Below are 23168 nucleotides of genomic sequence, written 5' to 3'. Positions count from 1 at the left end.
TGTACGTGTGCACAAGATTTCAATATAATATAGATGGGTTGATGTCATGTATGTACTTTTTGGATCACTAGCCACTAGATGGCATCACTGTTGGAGGCCTTTGGGCTGCACGCGCGTGTGTGCAGCCCAAGTATAAAAGCCATTTTGTATATTAGTCACTTTGGGCCTTAATAAAGCAGAGTCAAGGCCATACCTCTTGGAGTTAAACAATACTCAGTCGAACAGTTATTACATACACAACATTTGGCGACGAGGCGACAAGAACCTTTGCATGCAAAAATGAGCACAATTAGATTGTTGGAGTGATTTGTGGAAGGAGAAGATTGGGCAGACTTTGTGAGCCATTTGAGCCAGTTCTTCATGGCCAACAAAATGGAGGAGGTCGGCGATGCAGATCGGCGCTGGGCGTTGTTCCTCACGGTTTGCGATCCAAAAATTTATGGTCTGATAAAGAATCTACTCCTGCCTGTGAGTCCAACAGAGAAGACGTATGAAGAATTGTGTACACTGGTACAGGACCAACTTAAGCCAGACGAAGACATCATCATCTCGAGGTACAGATTTTATACGCACGTTCGCTCAGAGGGCCAGAATGCGGCAGAATTCGTTGCTGACCTGAGACGTCTAGCAGGACCGTGTAAGTTCGGGGCTGTGTTGGCAGACATGCTGCGGGACTTCTTTGTAATCGGCATCAACCACGAGGTGATCCTGCGTAAACTACTGGCGGTGGAGACGTTGGACTTGAACAGGGCCATCACGATCGCTCAGTCATGCATGGCGACGGATAGAAGTCTAAAGCAGATATCAGTGAAAAATCAAAACTCGGCAATATGATTGATTCGGCGTTCAACAGAGCGGCACATGGCAGGGCCTACCCGACTGCGTACGCGAAACCTGTGGCTGCCCAAAGTCTGCCAGCGGGAATGCATCCGATTTCTCTGTGCTGGCGTTGTGGGGGAAATCACCAGCACCAGCAATGCCGATTTAAGCAATATAGTTGCAAAGACTGTCTGAGAGTGGGGCAACTCCAGCGCAAGTGTCCGCAGATGAGCAAGCGTGCTGTGACACACCACGTGGAGGATGATGGTCAGACTAGTGCGGATCCGGATACGCAATCTGAGATACCAGAGGAGGAACTGTATGGACTGTACTCCTTCCTAACTAAGAGCAAACCGATAATGATCAACGTGAAATTTAACGGGGTGCCGGTATCGATGGAACTGGACACGGGGGCGAGTCAATCGATAACGAGCCAGAGGGCATGCAACAAGCTGTGGGATACTAAGGCTGTGAGGCCCAGGCTGAATCCAGTCAATGCCAAGTTGCGCATGTACACCAAAGAACTCATAACGGTGATTGGCAGTTCCACAATTAAAGTGTCGCAGGACGGTGCGGTTCACGAGTTACCGCTATGGATTGTCCCAGGCAATGGGCCAATGCTGTTCGGTAGGAACTGGCTTGAAAAAATCAGATGTAATTGGAACAACAAGGCGTTGTCATCGGAGAAAGATACATGTACGCAAGTACTGAACAAGTTCCCCTCGCTGTTCGAACCAGGCATCGGCAACTTCATGGGAGCCAAGATGCAGATCCACGTGGACTCGGGCAGTTCCGTATATGATGAAGGAGAAGGTCAAAATCAAACTGGACAGACTCCAGCGTGAAGGGATCATATCACCGGTTGAAATTAATGAATGGTCCAGCCCCATTGTTCCTGTGCTGAAAAGTAATGGTACAATCCGAATCTGCGGAGACTACAAGGCTACGATCAACAGGGTTTCGAAACAAGATCAGTACCCGTTACCGAAGGCTGATGACTTGTTTGCAATGCTAGACAGGAGGAAGTAATTCACCAAACTGGACTTGACGTCGGCCTACATGACACAGGAGCTGGTCGAGACGTCGAAAAGACTTACGTGCATCAACACGCATAAAGGACTGTTTATTTATCACGGTGCCCTTTTGGAATTCGCTCGGCTGCAGCAATATTTCAGAGGAACATGGAGAGTCTACTGAAGTCCGTTCCCAGAACCGTTGTGTTCCAAGATGACATCCTGATCACAGGTCATGACTCCGAGTAACATCTGAACAACGTGAAGAGGTTCTACATCGTCTGGACAAAGTGGGACTCAGACAGAAATGCTCGAAGTGCATTTTCATGGACCAAAGATCAAATTCCTGGGAAGGAAAATTGCTGCTGATGGCATCAGGCCCACGGACACGAAAACCAAGGCCATCAAGAATGCATCCAAGCTGCAGAATGTAACGGAGCTGTGTTCGTTCCTGGGTCTACTCAACTACTACTTCGGTAACTTCTTAACTAAATTGAGCACCTTATTAGAACCACTGAACATGCTGCGAAGAAAAAGCGACAACTGGGTGTGGGGTGTTTCTCAAGACAGAGCTTTTGAGAAAGCCACTAATCTGCTTTGCTCTAACAAGCTGCTGGTACATTATGACCCATGTAAACGTTTAGTATTGGCCTGTGATGCTTCGTCATATGGAATTGGTTGCGTACTCCAACAAGCTAATGAGTCGGGTAAACTCCAATCAGTCACGTATGCTTCAAAAAGTTTGTCGAAAGTGGAAAGAGCCGACAGATGGTAGGGAAAGCAGCACTAGCCTGTGTGTATGGGGTTAAAAAGATGCATCAGTACCTGTTTGGTCTTCGGTTTGAACTGGAGACAGATCACAAGCCGCTCATTTCACTGTTCTCTGAAAACAAAGGTATCAATACCAATGCTTCATCCCGCATCCAGAGGTGGACGCTGACATTATCCGCTTATGATTATATCATTCGCCATAGACCTGGCACCGAGAATTGTGCCGATGCTTTGAGCCATCTGCCGTTGCCCACACCGGAGGTGGAAATGCCACAACTGGCAGACCTATTGTTAGTTATGGGTGCTTTTGAGAGTGAAGGAACCCCTGTCACGGCTCAACAAGTTAAGACCTGGACCAGCCAGGGCCCTATTTTATCAGTGGTGAAGAGTTGCATCCTCAAAGGTGATTGGTCTGCCATACCCAAGAAAATGTGTGAGGAGACCAAACCTTACATTCGTCGCAAAGACGAACTGTCTATTCAGTCAGATTGTATACTGTGGGTCAATCATTGTTATGCCCAAGAACGGGAGAGAGAAATTTATACATGAGCTACATAGCACACACCCCGGCATTGTAATGATGAAAGCCATCGCCAGGTCTCATGTATGGTGGCCAAGAATTGACTCTGAGCTGGAATCATGTGTGCATCAGTGCAACATTTGCATGCAGCTCAGCAAAGCACCAGCGGAATCGCCGCTGAGTCTGTGGTCGTGGCCGTTTAAACCATGGTTCAGCATCCACATAGACTTTGTAGGTCCCTTCCTGGGGAAGATGTTTTTAGTTGTGGTGGATGCATATTCAAAGTGTATATTCATGTCATCCAGTACATCCACAGCTACCATTGAGAATCTCAGTGTCATGTTCGCGACACATGGTCTGCCTGACATCGTTGTTAGCGACAACGGATCGTGCATTACCAGTCGGGAATTTCAAGTGTTCATAAAACTCAATGGTATCAAACATGTAAGGTCAGCACCATTCAAACCTGTACCCAATGGTCAAGCAGAACGTGCTGTCCAAATCATAAAGCAGAGTATGAAGTGAGTAACCCAAGGTTCACTGCAGACCCGCCTGTCATGCATACTGCTGAGTTACAGGACAAGACCACACACGCTTACCGGGGTCTCGTCTGCTGAACTAATGATGGAGAGAGGTCTTAAGACCAAGCTATCCTTTGTACACACTGACTTGAATAATCATGTTGAATATAGAAGGAAAGTCAGCAAGGGTATGACGATTGTGCAGCTGTGTCACGAGATATTTCTGTAAATGATCCTATATATGTTCTGAATTATGGTCAGGGTCCCAAGTGGATTGCTGGTACTGTCATGGCCAAGGAGAGCAACAGAGTATTTATTGTCAAGCTCAAAAATGGGCAAACATGCAGGAAACATATGGATCAGACAAAGCTGCGGCACACAGACAAACCGGAACAATCGGAGGAAGAGACAATCGACGACCAACCAACCTACCCCCAGTCATCAGAGGACTCAGTGGTCATCAGTGAATCGGGACTTTCAATCACTGACATGTTCAATGAAAATGGACTTTCAATCCCTGACATGGCCATTGCCACTCCCACCAGGTCAGCCACCTAACCACTAGTAACAACAGACTCTGCACACTCACCCAAGGCTGGAGTTGAACTGAGACGGTCAACCTGGGAGCATAAAACACCGGACCGTCTCAATTTGTAAAAGAATGTGTTAATATCTCAGAGGGGGCTATTGTCATGTATGAACTTTTGGGATCACTAGCCACTAGCCCTGCACATGTGTGCAGCCCAAGTATAAAAGGCCAGCCATTTTGTATATTCATCACTTTGGGCCTTAATAAAGCAGAGCAAAAGTCATACCTCTTGGAGTTGAACAGTATTCAATCTACCAGTTATTGCATACACAACAGTTGACACCTGCATTTAAATAGATGAATAGTATACACTAATACCACCATAATATACCCAGCAGTAATTTTTAGGCTTCTATTTCTAGGGTCCATTCATAGCCTACTTAGCCATGGAGTCCCAAACCTAGCACTGTCACCCTGGCTTTGACTGAAACTTGGCTCACAGGTAGTGACACCTTGCCCCTTACTGAAACCATCCCATCTGGCTATTTTTTCCACCACCTGCACTGGTGAGGTCAATTGAAAATGACAAAACTGAGATTGATAGATTTTTGTTAGGCAAGGGCATTAAGGGATGAAGAAAGTGAAGAAAGACTTACACTTCTATAGCATCTTTCATGACCACCTGACGTCCCAGAGTGCTTGACAGCCAATGAAGTACTTTTTGAAGTGTAGTCACTGTTGTAATGCAGCAGTCAATTTGCGCAGAGTAAGCTCCTACAACCTGCAATGTGATAATGACCAGATAATCTGTTTTTTTGTTATTGTGATTGAGGGATAAATATTGGCCGGGACACCGGGGAGAACTCTTCTGCTCATCTTCAAAATCACGCCATGGGATCTTTTATGTCCACCTGAGAAGGCAGACGGGGCCTCATTTTAATGTTTCTGCCAACAGACGGCACCTCTAACAGTGCAGCGCTCCCTCAGCACTGCACAGGGAGTGTCAGCCTACATTCTTGTGCTCAAGTCGTTGGAGTGGGACTTGAACTCACATCATCATAGGCAGTCTCTCGAAACCGAGGAAGACTTGCTTCCACTCTGATAGTGAGTCCTTAGGTGACTGTTCAGTCCAATATGAGAATTGGACAGTCTCTGTCACAGGTGGGACAGACAGTCGTTGAAGGAAAGGGTGGGTGGGGAGTCTGGTTTGCCGCACGCTTCTTCCGCTGCCTGCGCTTTTTCTCTGCATGCTTTCGGCGACGAGACTCGAGGTGCTCAGCGCCCTCCCGGATGCTCTTCCTCCACTTAGGGCGGTTTTTGGCCAAGGATTCCCAGGTGTCAGTGGGGATGTTGCACTTTATCAAGGAGGCTTTGAGGGTGTCCATGAAACATTTCCTCTGCCCACCTGGGGCTCGCTTGCCGTGTAGGAGTTCCGAGTAGAGCGCTTGCTTTGGGAGTCTTGTGTCAGGCATGCGAACAATGTGGCCCGCCCAACGGAGCTGGTCGAGTGTGGTCAGTGCTTCGATGCTCACAACCTTCTGTCTCAGAGGCGAAATGAGCATTTGGCACACAGATGGCTCTGCAGGTGGCTAAATGGAGTTAAGATACAGATCAGCCACGATCTAATTGAATGGCAGAACAGACGATATGTAGCAATGCTGACCTAGATTAAGGCTGTGGCAACGAGCTCACTTTTGACTTCTGAAGAAGAAAAATGTTAACGCGCAAGAGACTTTATTCCCCTTTCCCCGAGTGAAAATTAGTTCAGGCCAAGGTCTTTGGGTTGAAAGAGCAGTGCTTTGAAAGTACTGAAGTCAGCCGCAGTTCTCCCTCTCCGCATAATAATTCAAGCCGAGAAAACAAATGACATTGCTTCACCTCGTGCCCATTTTTTAATTTGAATGGTGAAGCTACGAGAGACATTGGCGACCTGTCTGTATGCGGCAGCATGCTTCTGTTCCACGAGTCAATGATGGGAATCCGCAATTTGGATTCATTCGGTTGACAGCCTCTTTAACAAGATTCTGTGATAAAACACCAAACATAAAACATTAATAGAACGTGGGTTCCCTGAGGTCCAATTTCACCTCCCCAGAGCTCACAGCAAGTGAATAATTTTCATTCCTGTACTGCTACGGTGCAAAGTGGCATCAGCCCCGCACTGCGTCTGATTGATTTTCTAACACCACTGTGTGTGATGCACATGAGTTTGATCATGTGTGATCGATGACAAGATAAGACCAGTGTTCTTTTATTTGTGTTTTTTTATATTCAATCAAATCATAGATGGTCGAAAGTAACTGAGGCAATGTCTTGCTTTGGCAGCTTGTCACGTTGTCCACTGTTTAACTCTACATGCTGTGCACTCATTTATTTCCCAGGGTTTAGATTGGACAAAGGATCTACACCCTAAACGGTAATCTTACAACTCAGAAGAGGGCCATTCAGCCCAGCCTTCCTGTCCCGACGCTTTGAAATGAATTAAATCCAATTAATCCCACTCCCCTGCAATTATTTTCTTTTCAAGTCTACATCCAATTCCCTTTTGAAAGTTACCATTGAATCTGCTTTCAGGCAACGCATTCCAGATCACAATAACTCGCTGTGTAAAACAAATTCTCAGCATTTTACCCTTTGGTTCCTTTAATTACCTTAAATCGGTGTCCTCTGGTTACCGACACTCCCACTAGTGCAAACAAATGCTTCTTATTTACACTATCAAAACCCTTCAGAATTTTGAACACCTCTATTAACTCTCCCCTGAACCTTCTCTGCTCTAAGGGGAACAATCCCAGCTTCTCTACTTTCTCCACAGAACTGAAGTAAGTGCCTCTTCAGAACCTCTTCCAGTTCTGATGAAAGATCATCGGCCCTGTCCGGCAACGCCTCGATTTTAACTTTCTCATCTTTGCTCTCAAATTCCAATTAGCACGGTGGTAGTGCCACACTACACGATGGAGGGTGTCCTCAGTGTGAACATGGGACTTTGTCTCCACAATGAATGTGCAGTGGTTGCTGCTACCAATGCTGTCGTGGACTGATGCATCTGCAACAGGTTGATTGGTGAGGATGAGGTCAAGTAGGTTTTTCCCTTGCAGCTATGTCCTTCAGGACTCGACCAGCTCGGTCAGTAGTGGTGCTACCGAGCCACTCTGGGCGATGGACATTGAAGTTCCCCACCCAGAGTACATTCTGTGCCCTTGCTACTCTCAGTGCTTCTTCCAAGTGGTGTTCAACATGGAGGAGTACTGATTCATCAGCTGAGGAATGGCAGTAGGTGGTAATCAGCAGGAGCTCTCCTTGCCCATGCTTGACCTGAAGCCATGAGACTTCCTTGGATCTGGAGTCAATGTTGTGAACATCCAAAGCTACTCAAATCAAAGGATCGAACATCAGCTGGGTTCTATAAAGGGTGGGTGGACTCCCCAGATGAAGATTTACCCCATTATGCACAGTGGCAGCTAGAAATAGACATCATAAAAATCATAGAACAATGATGACACAGAAGGAGGCCATTCGGCCCATCATGTCCAGGCCGGTTGAACATAAAAATAGGAGCAGGAGTAGGCCATTCTAGTGTGCTCCGCTATTTAATAAAATCATGGCTGATCCGATCATGGACTCAGATCCACTTTCCTGCCCGCTCCCCATAACCTCTTATTCCCTTATCGGTTAAGAAACTGTTTATCACTGTCTAAAATTTATTCAATGTCCTGGCTTCCACAACTCTCTGAGGCAGCGAATTCCACAGATCCACAGCCCTCAGAGAGAAAAAATTCCTCCTCTTCTAAGATTATGCCCCCTAGTTCCAGTCTCCCCTATCAGTGGAAACATCCTCTCTGCATCCACCTTGTCAAGCCCCATCGTAATCTTATACGTTTCGATAAGATCACCTCTCATTCTTCTGAATTCCAATGTGCAGAGGCCCAACCTCCTCAACCTTTCCTCATAAGTCAACCCCCTCATCTTCGGAATCAGCCTAGTAAACCTTCTCTGAACTGTCTCCAAAGCAAGTATATCCTTTCGTAAATATGGAAACCAAAACTGCACGCAGTATTCCAGGTGTGGCCTCACCAATACCCTGTACAACTGTAGCAAGACTTCCCTGCTTGTATATTCCATCCACTTTGCAATAAAGGCCAAGATTCTATTGTCCTTCCTGATCACTTGCTGTACTTGCATACTAACCTTTTGTGTTTCATGCACAAGTACCCCCAGGTCCCGCTGTACTGCAGCACTTTGCAATCTTTCTCCATTTAAATAATAACTTGCTCTTTGATTTTTTTTCTGCCAAAGTACAGAAAAAGAGCTACCCAGCCTAATCCCACCTTCCAGCATTAGGTCCGTAGTCCTGTAGGTTTCAACACTTCAAGTGCACATCCAAGTACTTTTTAAATGTGGTGATGATTTCTGCCTCTACCACCCTTTCAGGAGTGAGTTCCAGACTCCCACCATGCTCTGGGTGATTTTTTTTTCCTCTCATCTCTCCTCTAATTCTTCTATCAATTACTTTAAAACTATGCCCCTGGTTATTGACCCCCTCCGCTAATGCCTCTGTCACCTAAACTCCATCTGCAATACTCGGGACTTTAGCCATCTGTCTGAGACCTGTTGTGGAAAAAGAGCTATTGTCAGGTGGCAAGTGTGAAATGAATGGTTCCAATTTACATAATCCAGCTGGCATGAAACATTGAGGAGAACGTTGATAAGTGTTCAGATTCATAACATTAAAGCAACATTAACCCCTCTTATCCTTGTTTTTCTCAAATACCAGCGTGCCATGTCTTCATAGGCAGTTTTTAATTTCTTCAGAATCATATTTGCAGGGAGATTGAAAAAATAAAAAGAGAGAGAGAAAGAAAGAAAGAAAGAAAGAAAGAAAGAAAGAAAGAAAGAAAGAAAGAAAGAAAGAAAGAAAGAAAGAAAGAAAGAAAGAAAGAAAGAAAGAAAGAAAGAAAGACACCATTGTTCTTATGCAAATTTTTGGAGGGGGTCAAGAAAACATTAAATATCTGCGCACGTTCAGAGGCTGAACTCCAAGTCATCATCAACATCTTCACCGAGGCGTACGAAAGTATGGGCCTTACACTAAACATCCGTAAGACAAAGGTCCTCCACCAAGCTGACCCCGCTACACAGCACTGCCCCTTGGTCATCAAGATCCATGGCGCGGCCCTGGACAATGTGGACTATTTTCCATACCTCGGGAGCCTATTATTAACAAGGGCAGGCATCGCCGACGAGGTTCAACAGCGGCTCCAGTGGGACAGCGCAGCCTTCGGTCGCCTGAGGAAGAGAGTGTTCGAAGATCTTAAGTAAGCTGCTGGCTGCGGAGACGCTGGACCTCAGCAAGGTCATCATCATCGCACAGGCTTGCATGTCTATGCAGAAAAGCACGAAGCAGATATCGCGACAAAACAGGAACTCCACGGCAAGGACTGTGTACAAAATTGGATCAACGGCCGGCAGAGCTGCACATGGCAGGGCCTACTCGACTGCGTATGTGAGATCGGGAGCCACTCAAAGCCCGCTATCGGGTGCAAATCCGAGCTCAACGTGTTGGTGTTGCAATCACCGACCCCATCAGTGTCGCTTCAGGCAGTACATATGCAGAGGATGTGCAAAGAAGGGGCATCTTCAGCAGACGTGTCCACAGTGGAGCAAGCGAGCTGCGACACACCATGTGGATAATGATCAATTCAGCGTGGATTTGGCGATGCAGCCCGAGGCATTTGAGAGCTCCGAGGAGGAAGTGTATAGTGTACGTTTGTTCCTAACAAAAAGCCAACCGATAATGATGGAGGTAAAATTAAACGGCGTGCCGGTATCCATGGAATTAGACACGGGTGTGAGTCAATCGATAATGAGCCACAGGACTTTCGAAAAGCTGAGGGAGACCAAGGCAGAAAAACCTGTCATGTATCTCACATTACTGTATATAACTGTATCTTACCATGCTATACATGACTGTAACTGGATATGACCTGTAACAATAAGCATACCTTACCACCAGGGGTGCACTTGCAGGAGACACTCCATACCTGTCCCACTGTGGTATATAAAGGGAGGTCTCAGGCAAGTGCAGCACTGGAGAGCTGGAATTAAAGGTGCAGGTCCTGAGTGACCTTGACTTCAGCATGTGACTCGTGTAAGTCAGCACATTAGAGTCAGGACTTAACAGTGGCGACGAGTTACGGGATCACAGAATCCACAGAATGGCTACCAACGGCTCAGATGAGAAATACAATGCTGGAGACAATTGGGATGACTTTATTGAAAGGCTCCAGCAAAGCTTTGTGACCAAAGACTGGCTGGGCGACGATAAGGCAGACAAGAGAAGAGCCCATCTCTTGACCAGCAGTGGCTCGAAAACATACACTTTAATGAAAGACCTGCTAGCACCTGAGAAACCAGCAAGCAAGTCATTTGAGGAGTTGAGCACACTGGTGAGAGACCACCTGAAGCCAGCGAGCAGCCTATACATGGCCAGATACAGGTTCCACAACTACAGACGCTGTGTGGGCCAAAGCATACCCGACTTCGTGATGGAACTTCGGAGGCTGGCTAGTTCATGTGAGTTCCCCGATGAACTAAGGAGAGAAGTACCGAGAGACTTTTTAATTGAATAAATAGGCCACGCAGGCATATTCCGAAAGCTTATAGAAACTAAGAACTTGACTCTAGAGGCAGCAGCAATGTTCGTACAGACGTTCTTGGCAGGAGAAGAAGAAACAAGGCTGATCTATACTTCGGGCACGACAACCAACGAGGCATCGGAACAAGGGGGTCACATTGTGAAACAAACCGCTACCCCCACACACAGACAAAGGCAAGAGAGCAGGCCTTCAACAGCAGACAGTGGTGCATGAAGCCATCAAATTCAAGGGCCACATGAACGGCCGATCATACCTCATCAACCCACAATGCAAGCAATCAATAACAGATTGAGAGAAGCTCAAGGGAGATCAGCCAAACGCAGCTCACCCTTCGGAAACAATGCCGTTTGCAGAAAGTGCAACTACACAGGGCACCTGGCTCGCATGTGCAGAAAAACAGCAGCTCGGCTGGTATACAAATCGGAAGGGTCGGAAAGCGGACCAGAAGACGGTTGGAACAGTGCATGGGTTGCCGAGGTACAGCGGGTTAACACGATCAATGTCCACTGTTCTTACACCAAGACACCTCCAATTATGATGAGGGTTCTACTCAACGGGATATCCGTCAACATGGAACTGGACACGGGGGCCAGTCAATCCCTCATGAGCGTTCAACAATTTGAACAGCTGTGGCCGCACAAAAGCAGCAGACCAAAACTCACAAAGATCAACACCAAACTAAGGACCTATACTAAAGAAATCGTCCCAGTCCTTGGCAGCGCCATGCTCTCAGTCACACACAAAGGGACGGTGAACCGACTTTCCCTGTGGATTGTCCCCGGAGATCTCCCAGCACTTTGGGGAGAAGCTGGCTGGCAAAACTTAATTGGAAATGGGATGATGTTCACGCCATGTCGCCAGAGGAACGGACCTCCTGCTCAACAGTTCTAAGCCGTTTTGAACATCTCTTTCAGCCAGGTGTGGGTACCTTCAAAGGGACTAAAGTTAAAATCTACATCACACAGAATGCCAGACTGGTCCATCACAAGGCTAGAGCTATGCCTTATGTGATGAAGTAAAAGATTGAAAATGAACTGGACCGGCTTCTGCGGGAAGGCATAATTTCTCCCATGGAATTCAGCGACTGGGCAAGTCCCATCGTCCCCGTCATGAAACCTGATGGATCTGTGCGAATCTGTGGGGATTACAAGTCTACCATAAATAGAGTCTCCTTACAGGACCAATACCCGCTGCCCAGAGCGGAGGACCTATTTGCCACATTGGCTGGAGGAAATCTTTTCTCGAAACTTGACCTCACATCTGCGTATATGACGCAAGAACTGACCGAAGAGTCTAAGCTACTCACCACCATCAACACACATCGAGGCCTTCTTGTGTACAATCGATGCCCATTCGACATCAGGGCGGCAGCTGCTATATTCCAGCGCAACATGGAGAGTCTGCTCAAGTCCATCCCGGGGACGGTTGTGTTTCAAGATGACATACTCATCACGGGCAGGGACACCGACTCTCATCTCCGCAATCTTGAGGAAGTACTAAGTCGATTGGATCGGGTAGGCCTAAGAGTTCAGAAATCCAAGTGTCTGTTTCTCGACCCGAGGTTGAATTTTTGGGCAGAAGGATTGCCGCTGATGGAATCCGCCCAACGAATCCAAAACCGAAGCGATTCGCCTGGCACCCAGGCCCCGGAATGTCTCGGAACTGCGCGCCTTTCTCGGGCTACTCAATTACTTTGGGAACTTTATGCAGAACTTGAGCACGCTGCTGGAGCCTCTCCATGTACTACTCAGAAAGGGGTGCGATTGGTTTTGGGGGGAAGCCCAAGAATGCGCCTTCAATAAGGCACGCAACCTTCTATGTTCCAACAGTGTTTTAGCCTTTTTTGACCCAGGCAAAAAGTTAGTCCTTACGTGTAATGCATCAGCATGCGGGGTCAGGTGCGTTTTACAGCACGTCAATGATGCGGGTAAATTGCAGCCCGTTGCTTATGCCTCCAGGTCACTTTCGCGGGCGGAGCACGGGTACGGTATGGTGGAGAAGGAGGCGCTCGCGTGCGTGTATGGTGTCAAAAAGATGCACCAATACCTTTTCAGGGCCAAGTATGCATTAGAAAACGACCACAAACCCCTCACGTCCCTACTATCCGAGTGAAAGGCAATCAACGCCAACGCCTAGGCGCACATTCAGCGGTGGGCACTCATGCTGGCGGCTTACGACTACACGATAAGGCACAGACCAGGCACAGACAACTGTGCCGACGCGCTTAGCAGGCTACCCCTGGCAACCACAGAAGGGTCCGACGAACAGGACTGTGAGATGGTCATGGCAATCAATGCCTTTGAATCCACAGGTTTGCCCATGACGGCTCGCCAAATCAGAGCCTGGACGACCAGCGACCCCACGATATCTCTAGTTAAAAGATGCGTTTTAACCAGTGACTGGGCAGAGGCTCGTGATGCCTGCCCCGAGGAGGTCAAACCCTTCCATTGGCGCATGCAATGAACTATCACTACAAGCAGACAGCCTGATGTGGGGCAGCCGAGTAGTTATGCCCTTACGAGGCAGGGAGGCGTTTGTCCGGGAGCTCCATCGCGAGCACCCGGGGATCATCCTTATGAAGGCCATAGCCAGATCTCATGTCTGGTGACCTGGCATTGACATGGACTTGGAGCTCTGCGTCCAGCGGTGCACCATTTGTGCCCAACTCAGTAATGCCCCCAGGGAGGCCCCATAAGCCCCTGGCCCTGGCCCACCAAACTGTGGTCGCGGGTGCATGTAGACTATGCGGGCCCATTCATTGTCAAAATGTTCCTCGTAGTCATTGATGCATTTTCAAAATGGATCGAGTGCACCATAAACTCGAGCACCACCTCCACCACTGTGGAGAGCCTTAGAACCATGTTTGCAACGCATGGCATTCCTGACATATTGGTCAGTGATAATAGTCCGTGCTTCACCAGCGCAGAATTTCACGATATTATGGTTGACCACGGTACAAATCAAGTTAAGGTGGCACCTTTCAAGCCAGCCTCCAATGGCCAGGCGGAGCGAGCAGTGCAGTTCATTAAACAAGGCATGCTCAGAATCCAAAGTCCCACGCTGCAGAGCCGCCTGTCTTGACTGCTGCTGGCATACAGATCTCATCCGCATTTTTTGACTGGGGTTCCCACCGTGCAACTATTGATGAAACAAACCTTTAAGACCAGGCTTTCGTTAATCATCCCAGATATGCATGAAATTGTTGAGGCTAAGCGTCAAAAGCTAAATGAGTACCATGATCGAAATTCGAGGGAGAGGTGGAATGAGATATGGGACAAAGTGTTTGTGCTAAACTATGGCCGGGGTCCCAAATGGCTTGCAGGGACAGTAACAGACAAAGAGGGAAACAGGCTACTGGTTGTACAAATGGACAATGGCCAAACCTGCCGAAGGCATGTAGACCAAGTAAAATGTAGATTCACTGATAACACTGCAGAACCAGAGGCGGACTACAATGTGGAACTCACACCACACCTGGTGGACAGACAGGTGGAACAACCTGAGGAAAGGGCAGTCTCAACAGACAGCCCAGACGAGATACAAGCAATCACACCGAACGAAACAGACAGCCCAGGCGAGATACCAGCAATCACACCGAACGAAAAACAGGCACCAAGGCAAACAACTGAACTACAACTAAGACGCTCCACGCGAGAGTGCAGACCACCTGAGAGACTGAATCTATAAAGGCAATAAGACCTTGGGGGAGGGTGATGTCATGTATCTCACACTACTGTATATAACTGTATCTTACCATGCTATACATGACTGTAACTGGATATGACCTGTAACAATAAGCATACCTTACCACCAGGGGTGCACTTGCAGGAGACACTCCATACCGTCCCACTGTGGTATATAAAGGGGGGTCTCAGCCAAGTGCAGCACTGGAGAGTTGGGAATTAAAGGTGCAGGTCCTGAGTGACCTTGACTTCAGCATGTGTCTCGTGTAAGTCAGCACATTAGAGTCAGGACTTAACAAAACCCAAGCTGAGTGCAATAAATGCGAAGTTGTGTACCTACACCAAAGAGCTCATACCAGTGATGGGTGGTGCAGCAGTAAGAGTGTCGTATGAGGGGGCGGTTCATGATCTACCATTATGGATTATCCCAGGCAACGGCCCATCGTTGTTTGGCAGGAGTTAGCTCGAGAAAATAAAATGGAAATGGTACGATATCAAAGCTTTGTCATCAGCGGATGACGGTTTGTGTGCTCAAGTGCTGAGCAAATTTCCCTCACTGTTTGAACCGGGAATTGGCAGCTTCAAGGGACCAAGGTGCAGATTCACCTCGGCCCAGATGCAAGGCACATCCATCACAAAGCTAGGGCAGTCCCACACATGATGAGAAAAAAGTTTGAGCTTGAATTGGACAGGCTACAATACGAGGGGGTCATCACACCGGTCGAATTTTATGAATTGGCCAGCCCCATTGCTCCGGTGTTAAAGAGCGATGGCACGGTCAGGATTTGTGGAGACTACAAGGTCACAGTCAACTGAGTTTCGAAACAAGATCAGTACCCACTACCGAAAGCTGATGACCTGTTTGCAACACTAGCCGGGGAAAAATCGTTCACCAAATTGGATCTAACGTCAGCCTATATGACATAGGAACTGGTTGAATCATCAAAGAAACTTACGTGCATCACACGCACAAAGGACTATTTATTTACAACAGGTGCCCTTTTGGCATTCGTTTGGCGGCAACCATATTTCAGAGAAACATGGAGAGCCTATTGAAATCCGTCCCCAGGACTGTGGTACTCCAAGACGACATCCGAGTCACAGGTCGTGACATCGCTGAGCACCTGCACAATCTGGAAGAGGTTGTGCGTCGTCTGGACAAAGTGGGATTCAGGCTGAAACGTTCTTTGGTGTTTCATGGCACCAGAGGTCGAATTCCTTGGATGAAAGATTGCTGCAGACGGAGTCAGGCCTTCAGACGCGAAAACAGAGGCCATCAAAAATGCGCCCAGGCCCCAAAATGTGACGGAGCTACATTCGTTCCTGGGTCTTCTCAACTACTTCGGTAACTTCTTGCCCAAATTGAGCACAGTATTAGAACCTTTGTACAAGCTGCTCAGGAAAGGAGATGACTGGGTGTGGGAACTTCAAAACAGAGCTTTTTGAGAAGGCTAGAAATCTGTTGTGTTCCCACAAGCTACTGGTACTGTATGATCCATGCAAGCATCTAGTTTTCACCTGTGATGTGTCATCCTATGGGGTTGGCTATATACTCCAGCAAGCCAATGAGTCAGGCAAACTACAACCAGTTGCATACGCATCTCAAAGCCTGTCCAAGGGGGAAAGAGCCTAGGGCATGGTCGAGAAAGAGGCTTTAGCATGTGTTTATGGGGTAAACAAAATGCACCAGTACCTGTTTGGGCTTCGTTTCGAGCTGGAAACCGATCACAAGCCACTTATATCGTTGTTCTCCAAATGTAAAGGTATCAATACCAACGTGTCATCCCACATCCAGACATTATCTGCCTATGATTATATCATTTGCCATAGACCAGGCACCGACAACTGCACTGATGCATTGAACCGGTTACCGTTGCCCACACCGAAGGTGGAAATGCCAATGCCTGCAGAGCTACTCATGGTCATGGATGCCTTTGAGAGTGATGAGTCGCTTGTCACTGCTCAACAAGTTAAGACCTGGACCAGCCAGGTCTGACCCTATCGGTTGTAAAACGCTGTGTTCTTAACGGGGACTGGTCGACCATCCCCAAGGAAATGAGTGATGAAACCAAACCGTACAGCCATCACAAAGATGAGCTTTCCATCCAGTCCAGCTGTTTACTGTCCGGTAATCGTGTTGTAATGCCCAAGAAAGGCAGGGCGAGATTTGTACGGGACTTACATAGTACGCATCCCAGTATTGTCATGATGAAGGCCATCGCCAGGTCCCATGTTTGGTGGCCTGGCATTGACTCGGACTTAGAGTCATGCGTGCATCAGTTCAGCACTTGCATGCAGTTAAGCAATGCCCCAAAGGATCCACATCGATTTGCAGGCCCCTTCCTCGATAAAATGTTTTTTGTGGTGGTGGTTGCATACTCCAAATGGACAGAATGTGTGATCATGTCATCCACTGCCACCATTGAGAACCTGAGAGCCATGTTTGCCACACTTGGTCTGCCAAACATTGTTGTCAGCGACAACGGACCGTGTTTCACGAGCTTGGAGTTTCAAGAGTTCATGAAAAGCAATGGCATAAAACATGTGAAGTCAGCCCCGTTCAAACCCGCGTCCAATGGTCAAGCGGAGCGTGCAGTTCAAACCATCAAGCAGAGCCTGAAACGTACAACTCACGGTTCCTTGCAGACACGCCTGTCACGCATACTGCTAAGTTACAGGACAAGGCCACACATGCTCACCGGGGTCCCGCCTGCAGAACTATTGATGAAGAGCAGCCTCAAAACCAGGCTCTCTCTAGTCCATCCTGACCTTAACGATCATGTCGAAACCCGACGTCAACGCCAGCAGTGGTATCATGACCGCGCCGCAGTGTCACACGATATATCTGCAAATGACCCAGTGTATATACTTAACCATGGTCAAGGCCCCAAGTGGCTCCCGGGCAATGTTACGGATAAGGAGGGTAACTGGGTGTATATGGTTAAGCTCAAGAAAGGGCAGATGTTCAGGAAGCACATTGATCAAATCAAGCTAAGACACACTGACCAACTGGAACAGTTGGAAGAAGACATCACGAGCTTAGACGACCAACCAACTCACATCCAGTCATCAGAAGACCCACTGTGGTCAACGCCCAGCCCCAAGTCGTGAGAGACTCGGAATGCACTGGGATTGTACTGAGACGGTCAACCAGGGAGCGAAGGGCTCCGGACCGTCTGAACATGTAATATGGACTTGTGCCAAGAACTGGGGGGGGAAATGATGTAATGTACGGGCATAATGTCTGTCCACCACCAGGGGGCACTACCGTCGGAGGTCCATGGATCATAGGTACACTCGTACTGGGCCCGGTATATCTGAACTTCACCTTTGTATCTTCACTTCTGGAAGCCATTAAAGACTGACCAGGTTACACCTAGTCACTGGCTCACAGTACGGAGTTCACTGTATCATTTCATACGCCAGAGTAGACACCTCAAATCACTGGAGAAATACCACCAACGATGTCTCCACAAGATCCTGCAAATTCCCTGGGAGGACAGACGCACCAATATCAGTGTTTTCGCCGAGGCCAACATCCCCAGCATCGAAGCACTGACCACACTCGAACAGCTCCGCTGGGCGGGCCACATTGTTTGCATGTCCGACATAAGACTCCCAAAGCAAGCGCACTGCTCGGAACTCCTACACGGCAAGTGAGCCCCAGGTGGGCAGAGGAAACATTTCAAGGACATCCTCAAAGCCTCCCTGATAAAATGCAACATCCCCACTGACACCTGGGAGTCCCTGGCCAAAGACCGGCCTAAGTGGAGGAAGAGCATCCTGGAGGCCGCTGAGCACCTCGAGTCTCGTCGCCGAGAGCATGCAGAAAACAAGCGCAGGCAGCGGAAGGAGCGTGCGGCAAACCAGTCCCACCCTTTCCTTACCCTCAACCACTGTCTGTCCCACCTGTGACAGGGACTGTAATTCCCGCATTGGATTGTTCAGTCACCTGAGAACTCACTTTGAGAGTGGAAGCAAGTCTTCCTCGATTTCGAGGGACTGCCTATGATGATGATGGAATATGCATTATAAAGCTTAATTTTTTTCAAACTTAAAATACAGAAAATGGAAGTCTAATGCAATTATTTAATTTTGGATGTTTTTCAAAGTGCCACACCACCACCGAACATCTCCAAACCGGGCTCGAGGGTCGGAGCATCAGCTGGCAGAATCGGTCCCTCGGAAGGACACAGGGGCTCGGGACTCAGCGAGGGGGGGGGGAAGGGGCGCGGTGTTGGAAGCCAAACTGAAGGGATGAGAACACTTACACTATGCAGCAGCATCAAAAGAAGTTCGGGGAGTGGGGGAGGGGTGGGCGAGGGAGTGATTCTGCCGGCTGACCCTCGAGCCCGGTGAGGAGTCGTACAGTCGGTGGTCGGGTGATACTTTGGAAAAAATCTAAAATTAAAGAATTGCATTATACTTTGTTGCCCCAAATGTCCTCATTTGAATGCCTAGCTTCCTGTTCTAAGCAAGGCTATTGCGCATGTGCAGACCTGCATGAGATTCATACCAGGGCGTCGACCTTGCAAAGGTACAATTTAATCATGGGGGCAATATTGACGATGCCATACTTTGTGCAAGCCTTCTGCATGATGGTGCTGCGGTGGAAACACAGAAAACATAGATAATAGGTGCAGGAGTAGGCCATTCAGCCCTTCGAGCCTGCACCAGCAGTCAATATGATCATTGCTGATCATGCAACTTCAGTACCTCATCGCATGAGGAACCTCAGAGCATGTAGGATGATGGGCAGGAAGCCATAATCATGTCAGGTATATCGAGACAGGTGTTCATACCTGCACCTGAGTGATGCAGACTGTGAGAAGGCTGCGTTTCCTCAAATAAGTTGTAACTGAGATCTGTGAGTTAGTAAATGCAGACCTACAGCCTAGAAGCATCAGGAGGACTGCTTTGTCAGTTGAAGTGAAGGTTACAGCTGCACTTTCATTCTATGCATCTGAATCATTCCAGGCCACAACTGGAGATGTGTGTGCCATTTCTCAACATGCAACACATATCTGATTTCAGCAGGTTACTGTTGCAATATATGTCCAGAGGAATGACTACATAAAGTTCCTCATGACCGCCCAGGCAATGCATGAAAGGGCTGTGGGCTTCTCCAGGATTGCTGGCTTCCCAAAGGTACAGGGCTGCATTGATTGTACCCACATCGCCTTGCGAGCACCTTTGGAGGATTCAGAGATGTACAGGAACGGAAAAGATTTCCACTCCGTGAATGTGCAGCTCGTCTGTGACGATATGCATCGCATCATGGCAGTTGATGCAAAATATCCTGGGGGCACCCATGATGCATTCATCCTACGCGAGAGCGCTATATCTGCCATGTTTCAGCAGCAGCCAGAAGGGCAGAGCTGGCTGCTGGGAGATAAAGAGTACGGCCTCGCCACATGGCTCATGACGGCCCCTACGCGTAACCCAGACGGAAGCTGACTGGGAATACAACATGTCGCACATTGCGATGTGCAGCATATAGCATCTTGAGACAGTGTTTCCGATGCCTGGACCATTCCGGAGATTACTTGCAATACAGTCGGTCAGTTCACTGTTGTCTGCTGCATGCTGCATAACTTAGCCATCATGAGGCAGCGGCAGCTGTTAGTAGAAGACCCACCTGAGGTGAGAGTGGCTGATGAGGAGGAGGAAGATGCAGGTGATGATGAGGAGGAGGAAGCCAACGATCTAAACACGGAGCACGACGGCGGAGGAGGGCGGGCCGTCGTGCCCCTTTAACGATTGCTCGAGCCTTGCGCCAGCAGTTCATCCGTGAACGCTTTGCTGCCTGAAGGCTCAGCGGCAACTATTCCAAATGGACCATGTTTACTGTTTGGACCTGCTCTGTTGTGCTAATGGAACAAATAATGGAAATGATTCTTCTTTACTTCAACCAGTTGTGACAATAATGGAACAAATAATGGAAATGATTCAGTTATAATTTAAAATATATTTTATTCAAAAGTTTAAAAAACACTTGTCTGTACTTAACTTTAATCAAAATATTCTTGTATCAAACTTTAAAGTTTTCAGTTAAGATCACATAAACTTTAAGATCACTTAAAAACTTTAAGATCATTTATACATTTTTAAACTTGTAAATTTACATAACTTACAAAAAACTTTTAATTTGAGAACAGTTACAACAACAGCAACACAGCAGCAAATAAAGGCTGCACCCATCTCTCCTCCACCTTATTCTAAGACCAGCCACTGCGCCTGGACTTGGTGACCCTACCCCGACCCACAGGCCATGGCGCAGTGTTTTGTCGGGTTGGTACCAAGCATATTCTTTCGGACATCTCGGGTAATGCGCACTCCTTGATGGGGGGGGGGGGGGGGGGGGGAGGGCGATTGGGGGGGGGGCAGGTGCAATGTGGAAGGCCCGACTTGGGCCTCTTCAGAAGCTGGTGTGGGGATTGCAGTGGGAGTGACAGTTGATTCTGTCAATGGGCGCGGGGTCTGGGCGTGTTCCCTTATTGCAGCAGCTACCTCCGACATTCCCTCACTCATGTGCCCTGACAGTGTCTCAACTACCTGCGACATTCCCTCCTTCATGTTCACCAACATTGTATCAGCTACCTGCGATATTCCCTCCCTCATGTTCCCGGACAGTGTTCCCATTTCTCGTGAGTGTTGTTACTTTTCCCAGCAGTCCCAATATCTCATCACCCACCCCTCTTATAGTATCCAGGAGTGATCGGGTAAGGTCAATGCTCTCCACACTCATTGCCACCGTCTGAACCACATCTGTTAGATCCTGCGCCTCAGGAGAGCGCTGTCGAGCTCTCCTTTTTCCTCCTCACCCTGTGTGTACCTCGCTGCACTCCACTGGGACCCGCAGCCTCGGACGGTGGGGCCCTGGGTGTGCCTCGCTGCACCCCACTGGGACCCGCAGCCTCGGACAGTGGGGCCCTGGGTGTGCCTCGCTGCACCCCACTGGGACCCGCAGCCTCGGACAGTGGGGCCCTGGGTGTGCCTCGCTGCACCCCACTGGGACCCGCAGCCTCGGACGGTGGGGCCCTGGGTGTGCCTCACTGCACCCCACTGGAATCCCAGCCTCGGACTGTGAGAAACCATGGAGTGTCCCAACTCTTGAACCAATCAGGAAAGAGGATGGCACCTCAATGGGCGGCACCCTGCACCTCCCTCCAGAGTGAGTATAACAGTGTGGGCTTCATCCATCACCTCCCCCTGTCCATCACCCCCATGCTCTTGGTCTGGAAGGTCAGATTGGAAGATGTTCTCCTCTTCAGGCTCGTCCGCGTCTGAATCTTCTGCTGCATCGGCTTCGGCCTCATCAGGGTTGGCCTGAGGTCTGCAAAATATAACAGAAGAGACAAATGGTTAGCAGCAGAGGAGGGGGCAGGGTGGGTGGCATGAGTAGGCTCACACAGCACAGGCCAGGCAGCAGGCTGATTTGAAGGACCACGATGAATGATAGCACATTGCATCAACCGAAGCGTAGCTGACGGAGACATCCCCGTGAACCGAAGCACTGCTAGCCCTCGCAGTACTTAACATTTCGCAAAGCCAGACTGTGGAATTTGCAGGACTTACCCTCTCCCTCGAGTGTGGGCCCAGCTTGTGCAGTGGTGGTTGCTTTTCTCCAGGCAGGACCCATCAAAGCAGCGACCCTCTCTTCCAAGGGTGTCAGTGGCTGCAGATTTTCCGGGCCTCCTCCTGTTTGGGTTCTTTCCCTTTTGTTGTGTGCCACCTTCCTCTGCAAAGATGAAAATATAACTTTTTAGAGAGAGTGTCTTTCTGCTGGGTGGGACATATACAGATGGTCACATTTACAATTGCAATTCCAGTGAATAAATGAAAATATTACTTACACTAACTACTTGACCAAGGTCCTGCCATTTCTTTTTCTACTGGCCTCCAGACCTCGGGGTAGTCACCATTGCACAGTAATCTTCTGCAAGTTGGTTCCAGCGTTTCTTCATTTCTTTTGGTGAAACTTTTATGTGACCTCTGCTGGTGTCCAGCTCGTGCCATCTATTCTCAATCACAGTAACTAGTGCCTCCACTTCATCCAGTGAGAAATTCTTGGTCCTTGAGCCGCGTTGCATATTGTATTGCAGCTCCAATTTTTCCAATGAGAATTAAAGTTCTCACACACAACTGGCCCTTTAAAAATAGCCGAATGCAGACAGGGAGCTGTACTGGGCATGCGCGCCCATAAGAACCACGTCAAAACGTCCTTTTTTTTCACGCAGGCACAGAAGGGGGGGCATCGTTTTTGTGGCGCAAACATTAGGCTCCACCCCTGAAGCTACAGGACAGGCTGCGCGCCGCCAATATCTAAAAATAGAATGGGGATACTTGCTAGTTTTTTTTTGGAGTAGTCGGGACCAAAAAAAATGGGTGTAACTTTTGCAATATACCAAAAAATGGCAGTGGGGAAAATTGAGTCCTAAGTGCTGGAAAGTGGGATTAGGCTGGATAGTTCTTTTTCAGCCAGCACAGACACGATGGGCCGAATGGCCTCCCTCTGTGCCATAAATATCTATGATTCTATAATTTTATGATTACAACAGTGACTACACTTCAACAGTACTTAATTGGCTCTAAAGTGCTATGGGACATCATGATTGACTCCGCACAAATGCAACTTAATTCTTCTTTCATTTGA

The sequence above is a fragment of the Pristiophorus japonicus genome, chromosome 1 (assembly GCF_044704955.1).
Source record: "Pristiophorus japonicus isolate sPriJap1 chromosome 1, sPriJap1.hap1, whole genome shotgun sequence".
NCBI classification, from domain to species: Eukaryota; Metazoa; Chordata; class Chondrichthyes; family Pristiophoridae; genus Pristiophorus; species Pristiophorus japonicus.
The sequence above is the reverse complement of the archived record's forward strand: the minus strand, read 5'-3'. Positions refer to the sequence as shown.